The 12,323-nt window shown below is 39.7% G+C and overlaps 1 protein-coding gene across 1 annotated transcript in view; it reads right to left on the bottom strand.

Annotated features, from left to right (window-relative positions):
- Positions 1 to 11,853, bottom strand: part of LOC139952908 (uncharacterized) — a 39,634-nt gene extending 27,781 nt beyond the window's left edge. The window contains exons 1-2 of the mRNA XM_071952202.1: positions 11,781 to 11,853; positions 10,571 to 10,711 (exon numbers count right to left, since the gene is read on the bottom strand). The gene's annotated coding sequence lies outside the window, so the exon portion shown is untranslated. The remainder of the gene's footprint in view (positions 1 to 10,570; positions 10,712 to 11,780) is intronic.
- Positions 11,854 to 12,323: the final 470 nt, after the last annotated feature.

Raw genomic sequence — 12,323 nt, 5'->3', positions numbered from 1 at the left:
AACTCACACCTTTCACAGAACTTGAGAAATTAACTCATTTTGAAGTTTGGATATTACCGCGTGCATGGACGTGACTTTAAACTCAACCGTCAATGGAGGCTATGGTCTACCATTCTATCGTATACGTTCTCCACAGGTGTAAAGTCTTTGCAATATCACATATCACTGATATATACACAAAGAGCCAAAGTACAAATACAGGATTCATTTCACACGTTGCTTTTTAAAAACATCATCAAAATTGAAACAGTTAATATTGAGGAAGGAAAGGGGAGCATAGTGATATTAATTCATACTGAGCAATATCGAAATTCTAATATCATACAGGGAAATAGGTTAAGCAAAAGGACTATAAAAAAAAGTAATTTTGGAATGCGGACTTTTTATGACAACAATCAGATTTCGATGGATAGGACCGCGTTAAAGAAGCGCAGTGTGTATTACACGTGGCACATTACGGTAGATTCAAACCTAACCGTTATATGCTTGGTTCATGGTATCTCGGCGAGCCGAACGCAATTACACAACATCGGAAACAAGCCACCGTTGGAACGTGTGCTGCCCGTTCAACAACAGTTATTAGAACATGCAAAGGATATTTGAACAGTGGCAGAGTATTAAACAACAGGCGTACGACAATATAGCATAGGGATCTATTTTCAAGAAAGAAAGGACTCTTTATAAAGAGGGAAAACTCGCTATTTCGAAATTAGAACAACATGAGGAAGGATCCGCTTTCAATAGCGTCCGGTTCTAGACTACGAGAGACGAGGCCGCTACCGCGCACAGGGGATATTCATCGCCTAGAAAAATGAGTCAATCCCCCCCCCCCCCCCCCCCACTAGGCTTAACCAGGTAGCGGTTATTAAACCTCATCCTTGGTCTCAACCTTGATGTCAGAGCAAACCGATTGGTTTTTTTTTTTGTATGGTCCTCACCTTTAATTCGGACCGACCAGCGATTTATTGTGGGGTAATTGGCGATGTTAAACACAGTATGCTTAACAATAAGGAAGTTCTGGCTAGACATTAGAGTGGTTATATTAGTTTCTTTTGTGATGTCCAGTTTGGAAGGAAGGAAGTGACCCTCACTGTGAAACACAAAGCGCCCTCTTGGTTCCCCGGTCAATATTTCAACCAAAGGCCCTTCTCTGAACTTCAAAGAGGCCGGCTTTTTAAATATGGCTGTAATTCACTGGAAGCAATAGTACACTATAAACAACATCAACTCACACAAAGGGACTTCGCATGGACAATGTGTATATCTGCCAGTGGGGTTAATGTAAACAAAAATTCGTTTTGATTGTTATACATATTTTTTTTCGGGTTGAACAAAGAAAATTTGACAAGTGTGGGACTCGAACCAACAACCTCCAGATTAACGTACCGGCGCTCTATACCAACTGAGCTATCTAGCCCTATGTTGGCGATCTCCCTTTGTTTGTCAATACCATTGTCCGATCGGGTGCAGCATTTGGGAGTTTTTTAACACTTGTTTCCCCCTTTCCCTTCTGGAAGTTTACGCATAAAATGACGACAGTATAACACTGGAAACACTTGGTGATTCTACAGGCATATAAGACCAATAACAGCATGTTCAATTTGTCATACCAGAACATCCAAAGCTTCTGCTAAGCAGAAAATGACTAATAAGCAATTCAGCTAAGCAATGACTCCAGGCCCAGTCTACTACCAAAATAAACAAAAATTCGAGTCCGGGTTTTATTGGTCTATGTTGCCATTGTACTCCCATATATACCATAAACAACCAGAGATCATTAGTTCTTGTATTATTTGGAAATTACTGGAGACGAGCCTATTTATTCTGAAGGCCGCTCAGGTAGTATAAATATCTCCCCTTCCCAATCGATAACAGAGGGCTTCATCTACAATAAAAACGCATTATTCCTCCAGGAAGAAAGTTACAAGCGCCGACTTATGTCATTCGAGCAAATCAGTGGATGTTGAGTTATATTGCCTTTTACCGGCGGGGAGTAGACGATCTGTTCTTTATTAGCGTACTCAATTCGAACGAGTAATATACTAGCATCAGCCTTGTGTCACAATCAATATTGTGTCATGTATTATTTGCATTTGGGTGGTATTGTCCGATGATATACTACACATGTAGCTATTAAGTCTTCTACGTGGCCAGTTTCCATGTTACTGCTTACCGTAGAATTCTGCGCTTACGACTTATTAAATCATAATGCCTAAAATGGTCCAACATAGTAAGAAGAAAATACTGCTTGGCAAATGTCTTTGCCATATATTTTTTGACTGGTAATATGTTACTGAACTTACTGTTAATCAATACTTTTATTTGCTTAGCAAGTTTTGTGCTTACGGCTATATGAAATTAGGCCCAGGTCCCAAGTTCAAAACGTGTTTACCATAAAGCACATAGTTTTGCTACATAACAGAAAGCTTAAGAGTGCCCATAAACAATTTAGATTTTAAAACGTGTAGCGCATCCACAATATATTTGAATTGTTGGGTCACGCATTTCGCTTACCCCTGACAAGCTTTAATAGTGTGCATGTTGCCCGTAAGCGACAATCTTCTTCTTAGAGGCTTTATTGAGTTGGGCCCGGGTTATTATAAACTAGTACAATTCTCAGCTAAGCAGTGCCACTAAATTGGCCCCAGATCCTATAGTGTTTGGTAAGTATACTTTTTTTGATACTCGTTTCTGGTTGTAACTTTTGTCCGTGTGTGTGGAATTGAAAGTGTATGTTCTTTTAAGTATTCAAACAAATGTTGCTGTATGCAGAAATATTCCTCAGCCTGTGGTGTATAAAGCATACAAGATAGTATTTATGTCAAAGTTGTTTTAAAAAATATATTTTTCATCTGTAACAACAGCCTGTCCATGCAACTATAGCAATTTCAATTCAAATATGTTTTATAATATCTAAATCCATCTTCATAAAAGAGACAAAATGTTCTTGCGATGTTCACGCAAGTCACCCGTTCCTCTATTTATGGAATATCAGGACACAAACAGAAGAAGAAAAAAAATGGGCAGAAATAATCTTTTATTAACTGTACTCTCAGGTTAGCATCAAGGCAGTCAGTTAAGCGCTAATTGGCGACTAGCATTATCATCCCACGTTTTTGTGCGCGATGACAAAAAAAGCTATCGATTAAAACTTGACTTTTTACGCAACACACTTATTGTCAATTGCCCACGAGTTAATTACATGTACTTGGTAATAATAACGCCATTATGTAGGGAGCAGAAAGCAATATGTGTGTTACCAGAATTCAAACAATGTTTTTATTTAGACACTGTTGTGACCTTGATGGAGAAAAGGCATTTCTTTTGTTTGCATATGAGCACTGAATTGACACGTAAACCACCACCCTTAGGTTTTACATTTTCTATAAAACCCCATCTTGCCTGGGAAGACTTCCCTGGCTTTGCTATACGCCGACGAGACGGCCATTCAAAATGGCTGGTACATCGTGATATGTATTTGTATTTTTTATTTATATATTTTTTATTTATTTAAAGATCTTTGTACATGCTACAAATATAAGCACAAGGGTTGTTATACATTATGGTCATGTGTTTTTAAAATATTGAGAACATCATAATGGGAACAATGACGTCATGGACTGGCTGTTGCCTTCCAACAGATGCTGAATGGTGGTAACGTTGTTGACTATTAGTGCGTCATGGCGCGTGTATATTTCTAGATGCCGCGTTATAGTTCTCAACATTTTAATCATTTTAGAGGGAGACCGCCAACATAGGGATAGATAGCTCATTTGGTAAATCGCCGGCACGTCAACCCGGGGGTCGTTGGTTTGAGTCACACTCTAGTCTTTGGTCAATCCCAAATCATTCCAACAATTAATCCAATATTATTATTGCCTCTCAATTTTACTTGACTCAACAACGCGCGTGACGTGTCACGGCCAAGTGGTCTATTAGTGCACTGGACTATGTTATCTGGGTGGGGTCAAAATCCAGTCATGACACTTGAGTCCTTGATCAAGATGTGTATTGCTCCTCTTCAACTGGGCGTTATAAATGGGTACAATCAAGGGCAGTGGTTGATGCTGTGTTTGAAAAAGACCTTCAGAGCACAACGCCAGCCCCGGGGCAATCTCCCCAGGGAACAGGAGAACGATTAAAGGAATGTTATTGGCCCAATGACCAATTAAGTGTCTTCTAGAAACAAAGACGCATCGATCATATACCGTCAAGCCTAAATGACCAAACCGAAAGGAAACAATAACAACCAACTCGCGAGCCCCTAGCGAGCCCCTTAAAACTGGCCGCGCTCCCCGTCTATTGGCTATAGGGTGAGGGGGAACATTTCCGCCGATGATACCACTGCACATTAATCATTACGGCTGTGCGAACATTGTCAAAGTGATGCCCCGCAGCACTGCAATCTTTTGAAACTGGTGAAAAGTCACCACAATTAGATCATTAATTTCTACAAAAGCCAAGATTCAAAGGTCGCAAATAATGATGCTAATGAAACAATAGGTTTGATTATAGCTGACCTTGGCACTGTCACCACCTGATCTATGCTTCTTTGTTCCCGAAAACAAGCTAGCTCCATCAAGATAAACAAAAGAAACAGTTCCACGAGGTCGCGACTAGAGTTGCAAGAAGGAATGCTGACAATCCAATCGACGTAAAGCTCAGAACCCCCCTTTCTTAATTACATGTTCAACCACCGTGTTTATTTATCTATTTTTAATAAGTCTTTAGATATTACAAACAATGATTACAACTTGGGCTGCCAAGGTTACATAAAAGTATAAAAACTGTTATCTTCAGATGTGTACAACCAGACCCCTGCCAACGATAACAAATGTATAATTTAGATATAAAAAGGGGATTGTTGCTGGTGCCCACTCAGTTTTTGCTTTTGTCAAGCAATATTTTCTGCTGGACAGCATTTCGAAATTCGACCCAGACCCCTGGTCAAACTGGATCGTTATACAGTAATATTTTGTGTTTGATAAACTATTAAGACATGTGACGAAATGCTCAAACCGTTCCGAAAATACTTTTAAAAAATTCCTTCAGAAATTATTTGACAATGCAATAAGAAATGAACTTATAGAAATGACCTTATGCCCTGCGTGACCCACTGACCTTATAAATGACCCGAATAAACTGAATGACCTCACTACATGGGTCTTCATACTATAGCATTTAAAATATAAAACGACTAGTTACAATGTACCGTCCTCCCGTCTACCTTCAGTTTGTTTGACGAGTTTGTATCTGTAATCTTTAGTAACATATTTAGTGCGATGCACCCCAGAACAACAAACCGGAGTTGGTCATTGGCGATTCGATAAGGTGGGTCAGTAGATTTGATGTCCGCTCGATACCCCTGTTGGGGGCAATTCACTTATCCGTCTTGGTATCCCTCCCCTGACTACACTCAGCCCTCCGGGTAGTATAGGGCGAGCTCCTCATACCCCAAGGCTGGTCTCTAACACTGCTTCTTGTGACCCCTTTTGGGAGGAGGGAGGAGTAAATGCAATGACGAGATGTCTAAGTTACGGAGCCATCAATTGATTTTACGTTAGACCATCTTGCACGGATAAACAGATAAGAGTCGCTATAAACATTTTAGAAAAAGCAACTTCGTGCGTAAGGCAGAAAATGTTGCGTTCGCCTTCCCTTAGTAATTTAATAAGACTCCCCACTTCCAACGTTATTATGTGGTAGAATGAAGAACAATGGCGATCGTTTAGAGACTCCGTGGCCATTTTGCTCCTGTTTGAATCGTTAGTAATGTGATATCAAACTTGTTAACGTGATGCCACCCTCCACTCGCAAGTCCAGTTGACAAAAAAACGGTATAATGTCTAGTATATTATAAAACTCGAGTCGTGGCGAACACTTCGTCTCTGTTTTGTATATGGGTCGCTCTTATTAAAGTACAATAGTCGGCGTATAACGAGATAATGACAGCGAACATATTTTCCTCCCCGCTCCTCGAGTATTGCACCCACTTGCCAGGAAATTAGGGCTACTTACAAAATTAGAAAATTAAATGATGGTCGAGCGTCGCCACTGATTCTTGTACCTACCACGTATCCAGTCCATAAGACGAGACACGCCTCGTCAAAATTAATAACAAACACAGAAAAATATACACCCGAGACTTTTGACGCCATTTACAGGTTTAAATATTGGAACCACGAGTCACCGAAAGTTAATTTCTGCTCTGGAGGCTATGCCTTAATTCTGTTGTAAGGTCGTTGAGGGGAATTGGAAAGTTTGAGAATGCGTCACTTGTAGTCTTAAGATGTCATATAAGATGTCATATTCAGGTTTCTCCTGAAGACGAGCAGAGTACCCGTCCGTCTCTTTTCAGACCCAACACTCCCATAAAGAAATTTACACCTGGTTTTAAACCCACTCAGTCAAGTAGCGGGTCATGAACCCAATCCACTTAGTTCCCCCTTGTGTGATTCGAACCGGGGTACCCAGAGGTGGAAGCTGATACAATACACTACTTTGTACACCAACATGACTATTCTGTCTCCTAGTTTTCATAGCTTTCGGATACTTATTTTTGCTGTTGCTTTAACTTAACTGTTCACTGCCGCAAAAATCCTGGCTACCAACCCACGCTGTACTGCGTCGAGATTCATTATGCCTCCATTGTTTAAAGAACTGATATAGGTCGCTGCGTCATAGAAGCTTGAGTTTCATTTCGAGAGACCCAGAAAGTATAGTTTACCAGCAAAGAATGGAGTAATAATTACTTTTAACTTTGGCTCGTTAGTCAGCAATTGTCCTCAGTTTTTTTTTTTTTTTTTTTTAAACGGAGGTGTAACCGTACACACGATCCTTGGTAACTATAGGCCTATAGAGGATATTGCGTGACAAAACCTTCGACTGCGGTGTGTAGAAATCTCTCTGCATGCCAAAGTGATCTTGGTGCTTATAGGTGTGTTTTGTTTGGGTGGGGTGGCGGAGGCGAGCTGATTTGTGTTGGGCGGGGTTGAGGGGGAGGGGATCAAGTGCAACTGTGATGCGATGCGAGCCCTCTTGTTTTTCTGTCATTAAACAAAACTGATTTAAGAGGGGGAAAACAGTCTTCCCACTCTTGGCCAATTTTGTGTAAAACCTCTTTGTTTAAACGTCAGTTTCAGGGAACAAACCGGTCCGATTGGGTGGGGGTGATATTGTTCGGCCTTAACCTTTCGTTTTTATTTCAGACTTGTATAAGTCGTCTCATCACGCCTGAATTGAATGATTTTTCACTCACGTCTGAATGCATTATCGCTCATGCCTAATATGTTTCCCTACTGTAACAATCTAGCCAATCAACTAATGAAAACATTTCTCTACCGGTCTCTCTATGTCCTGCAATTCATAATAACTATCTTTCCAGCTCACTTGATTTTCGTTTACAGAAAATAACACCCAGACAATTCCTTTTTCGTTACGATTGTCAAATAATTAATTTTAACATTAATTTCACACTTTGTGCGAAGTCACTGACTACCTCAAGAGGCCTACATGTTATAATACTATAGACCATGTAACATGACATCACACGTTTCAAGCATGTAATTACACGGATGTCAGAGCCTCTGTTGCCCCTAGTTTCCGTGGACTCTGCTACCCTCTGGGCCCAATTTCATAGAGCTGCTAAGCACACAAATTTGCTTAGCATGAACATTCTTCCTTGATAACGACAGGATTATCGACCAAATTTACATCTGTTGCATACTGCTTGTTACTGGTATTCAGCTGTTGTTTGCTTATCCTGAAAATCACGTTGAAATTTGGTTGGTTATCCTGTTTTTATCATAGAAGAAATTTCATGCTTAGAAGCAAATTTGTGTGCTTAGCAGCTCTATGAAATTGGGCCCTGGTCTGGCCTTGGTGCCCCTACCAAAGTTTCCAAATGCAGACTTTAAGTTTATCAAGTAAAAGTGTCATTTACAAAATGAAAATGGCATTGTACGCTTTATTACATGAAAATGCAAGACTGGTGTTCATAAAAGAGCCAGCGATTTGATGAATTGGACCCAGGGGAAAACAATTAAGAAAAGGCTTTTTAAAAACGATTTGTGATGGAAATTATTGAAACATAAACATTTTTAGCCTTCGAGAAAGACTCTGCTATGGTCGAAACGTCAGGCGATTAACTCTATGTTTCTTATACCATGTCCTTTTGATTGAAGCAGTTTGCAACAGCTATATATTTTCACATGTGTATAAGGTGGATGATTGTGATGGTAACCCGTTTGAATATTTGCTTGTTTATGTAGGCTTTTTTCTCTAAACAGGGATACACGCATCGTGAAGAAAAGCTTCTCAAAACGATGGTAGAAAATTACACATTTGTGGAATCCACTTTACGATTTTGGATGATGATTCTGGTGATGGAACAGTGACCCAATAATATGTATTTTGTTTGTTTTTGTGGGGGGTTTTCCTTCTAGCTGTTGTTTTCTCTAAACATGGTATCCATGCATCAGTAGTCGCTTGCTGGGGTCTCCGTGACAACTCCACCGGCAAATCGACACTCCGTTTAATTCATTGAGGTTTTTCCTCTCTCACTACATCGGTCACACATCCGAAGAAGAGTCATGCGTGCCCAAACAACCACGATTGCGTTCGCTCTCAAATCGATACCGTAGACTTCACCATCGATATTGTCTTGATGCTGGTAAGCAACCAATTTTTTTCAGTTTTTTGGCGGGAACTATTCCCGTTAAATCACCTCGTGCGCAATTTTTTAAGCGATCTTTCTTGGCGATGGAAGCAAACGGTACATGCTTGGCCGCACCCTACTTGCTCTCTTCCGATGCTTAGCAAAGCGTGTAATTTTACCTCTGTCACTGAAGTTATCCAGACGCAAAAAAATTATTAATTTATTTTTATGTCATCCCACATTCGAAGGCCGTAAATAAGCGAGCGGAAACTTATGGGGAAAACACAACAATCACTCCGCTATGCCGCCAAAGGCATTGGTTAGCAATAAAAATTGTTTAAACATAAAGGCCAATTAATTCCGAGTAGGTGTTGCTACAAAAAAATATAACACGAAACGCGCAAATTAATTCCACTTGAAATCGTTTCAAACAATTAAAGTTTCTGATTAGCTTGTGACCACATCGGAGTTATACCTCCAAGTTACATCATGTAAAACATTTTTTACATTGTATTGGTAATTACTCAAAATAATTGTTAGCATTTAAATTTACTTGGTATTCGAGCAATAGAGAGTTGTTGGTAGTATATACAACATTGTGAGAAACAGCTCCCTCTGCTGTAATTTAGTTTTTGGGAGAGAGAGGTAATTTCTCACTCAAAATAATAAAATACTTCAGGCCTGAAGCCTTTTATTAAGCATCTGAAAGCACACAACTTTGTGCAACAAGGGTGATTACTTTCATTATTTTCTTGCAACTTCGATGACCAACTGTGTCAAAATGTTCACAGATTTGTTATTTTATGCAAAATTGGGATACACCGTCAAGTGAGAATACTGGTCTTTGACGTTTACTAAACGTCTCCATTGCCTATGTTTTGCAAAGCAACAAGCTCTTCTCAGAATTATTAGTTTCTTTCATACAAGATGTTTTTGAACTATGAAATTAGTGACTTCTAGTTTAATTACACACAAAACGTATGCCAGGTTTCGAGAGCTTGATGTAAAGTACACCACTAGGCGTGTAGCAGCGGCTGATGATGTACCCGCTCCCCTATACCTGGCAAATTACCAACAGGTCTGTGTTAGCCAGAGGGGTGTCTGGGTGTCTTTTGGACACCCTGTTTTTAATTTGGACACCCTGTTTCATCTGTCATTTACATGTAAATTTATTGTAAGTGAACAATTTGGACACCCAGTTTTAAAATTTCCAGCAAATTTGGACACCCTTTTACCAAATCCTGGCTAAAACCTTGCCAACAGGTCTGTGTACACTTTTGCTCTATTAGAAATGACACAAAAGGTCTTGGATAACAGAATACATACATTAAGCAATTCTCTCCAACCTAACTTAATTTATTGTTAATCGCTGCTGACAGCAAAGCAGTTCATTAACCAAGGCATTCATTCTCTCCCTACCAGGGTGATTTCTTTGCAGCAGAAAATCAAAATTGATAAATAAACAATTAGAGGGAAATAGAGTCCTCCATAATGCAGGGGCACAGCTTTTACAGCATATTTTCTTTTTTTACCACTCTCAAGTGGGGTAGTGGGAGAATTGTGGTTTGATGACAAGCATGGAAAATGGAACCCAGGAATAAAAAATGTCAACATGGCTGCCATTGCTTGTTATTCTACCCAAACCTTTACAAAGGATAAATCAGTGGCCAAACCGGTACTCCGAGTAGACTGGAATACCGGCTAAGATGACATAAACATTATAAGATGGTTAAGCTTAGTTGGTTAATGGAGGACTAAGAGGGAACAGGGGTCATAAACACAACCCCTTCCTCCCTAGGGAGATGGGCTTCCACTTCAAGTGGTTCATTTCCCTAATGTTCATCTCTCAATAGACCCTGGTTCGAATCCCACCTCAGACAGAGACTTGTATGTGGGGTTTTAGTTTAGTCTTACCTGGTTGTTCCTGTTTCCCTATTCAGGTTGCTCGCTTCCGCATCTACAACTAAAAGATTGTCATCATCTTCTCTGACACAGATGTCTTCAGGTCTACGGGTCACAGTGCTAGTCGCTCTGAAGGGTTCATTGGTGTGAAAACTGAGGGATTTCAAAAAATGTATTACATATTGTAAATTAAAGCCTTCCAAGATGAATTTTCGCTGAAATGCTCTAGATTGCACTAGAGAGCATCTCTCTAACATAAACATTTCCTCTGGCCCTTCACGGACTCGGAACCCCATGCCGTAATGGCTTCTTGTTGCACTCCCAGGTTAAATTCTCTTACTATAGACCTTTTCGCAAATACCATTGCGCAAGCGCAAGCTGTCGAATGAGGTGCATGCTGGTCTGGCTAGTGACCAAATTTGATAGCTAGCTAGACCAGCATGCACCTCATTCCGTGTCTATTGTGTGCGTACCGAGTATTTGCGATAAGGTATATACCCCTACAATTGTTTTCATGGCTAGAGACTTCTTCATTCCGCTATCATCTCCCTGAGACGATAGCGGAACCCTAGAACCCTGCTTACAAATCATGCAAATACTATAATTACCCAACCCCCATGAAATCTTCCTTGTCTGGATATCACACTGTTTATGTTTACAATTAAATAAAATGTACAGGACAGTTTAGGTCCTTTCCATATCTAGAAAGAGATTTTAATTCTAAAAAACACAATATGTAGACAAGAAATAAGTACTTGACCTCTTGAATTAGTCAGAGGGCATTTCAAAACAAGCCTTTTTCTCTGACGGAAACCTTCCATATCCTGCCACCACTTTTTCACTTCACTTCAGTTATTTTTTACAAAAAGGAATAATCTCATGTGACTTTGACTTGAGGTACATGTATAGGAATATATTTTATTTCATAACGTATGAAATGGTGGTGGCAGGATACAGAAACTTGTCCGATAATTGTAATTTGTTAGTTTTTCTCCTTTTAGACACATTTGGAAATAAATGTTGATTTGAATTGACCGCCATGGGCAAGGTCACTGCACACGACCCGTGTGTACTGACCAACTAAACTACACTACGAGGTGTACGAAGAACTTTGCCAAGTTTTTGTGATTTAGTACCCACTAAAATCTTATATCATGAGTCCAAGATGTCCTTATAAGTATAACTTGAATAAGCAAAGCAAAATTTGGAAGAAATTACTTACCTTTTGGGGTAGGAAATGTAGTCTGAAGTCTTCATTTTTTCTACGTTGGTCAACATTAACACGGTTCACGAACAATTTACTGGTCTTTAAATTGGTCAGTGTTTTAAGTAAGAAGGATGCTGATTGGTTAAGAAATTTGAAGGTGTCGTTTTTGTAAAATTGTTGCCCAATCAAAACTAACTTCTGTTAATGTGTGGTAGGTTGAACTTTTGCGCATGCATCGGCAGAGGGCCGTTCCGCAAAGTTATCGTCTGCAACGCGTGCAGATAATTATAAATTATCGTCTGCTACATACACGTGCAGAAATTGGTTTCGCAGGACATTACGTGATTTGGTGCTGTGAAGACTTATGTGTGAGAGGGAATAGTTTACAACAACCTTATTGTGTAAATAAATATTTGTTTTATTATGAAGGCAAAATTGAACAGGGCCAAAGTGAATAGCTTACAAATTTCTCAACCAATCAGCTTAACTCTTACTCAATTTCTCAACCAATCAGATTCACTCTTACTTAAATTAGCTACTCTTCTGATTTAGTGTGGT

The sequence above is a fragment of the Asterias amurensis genome, chromosome 21 (genome assembly GCF_032118995.1).
Source record: "Asterias amurensis chromosome 21, ASM3211899v1".
In the NCBI taxonomy this organism is placed as follows: domain Eukaryota; kingdom Metazoa; phylum Echinodermata; class Asteroidea; order Forcipulatida; family Asteriidae; genus Asterias; species Asterias amurensis.
This window is presented reverse-complemented; position numbering and strand designations above follow the sequence as displayed.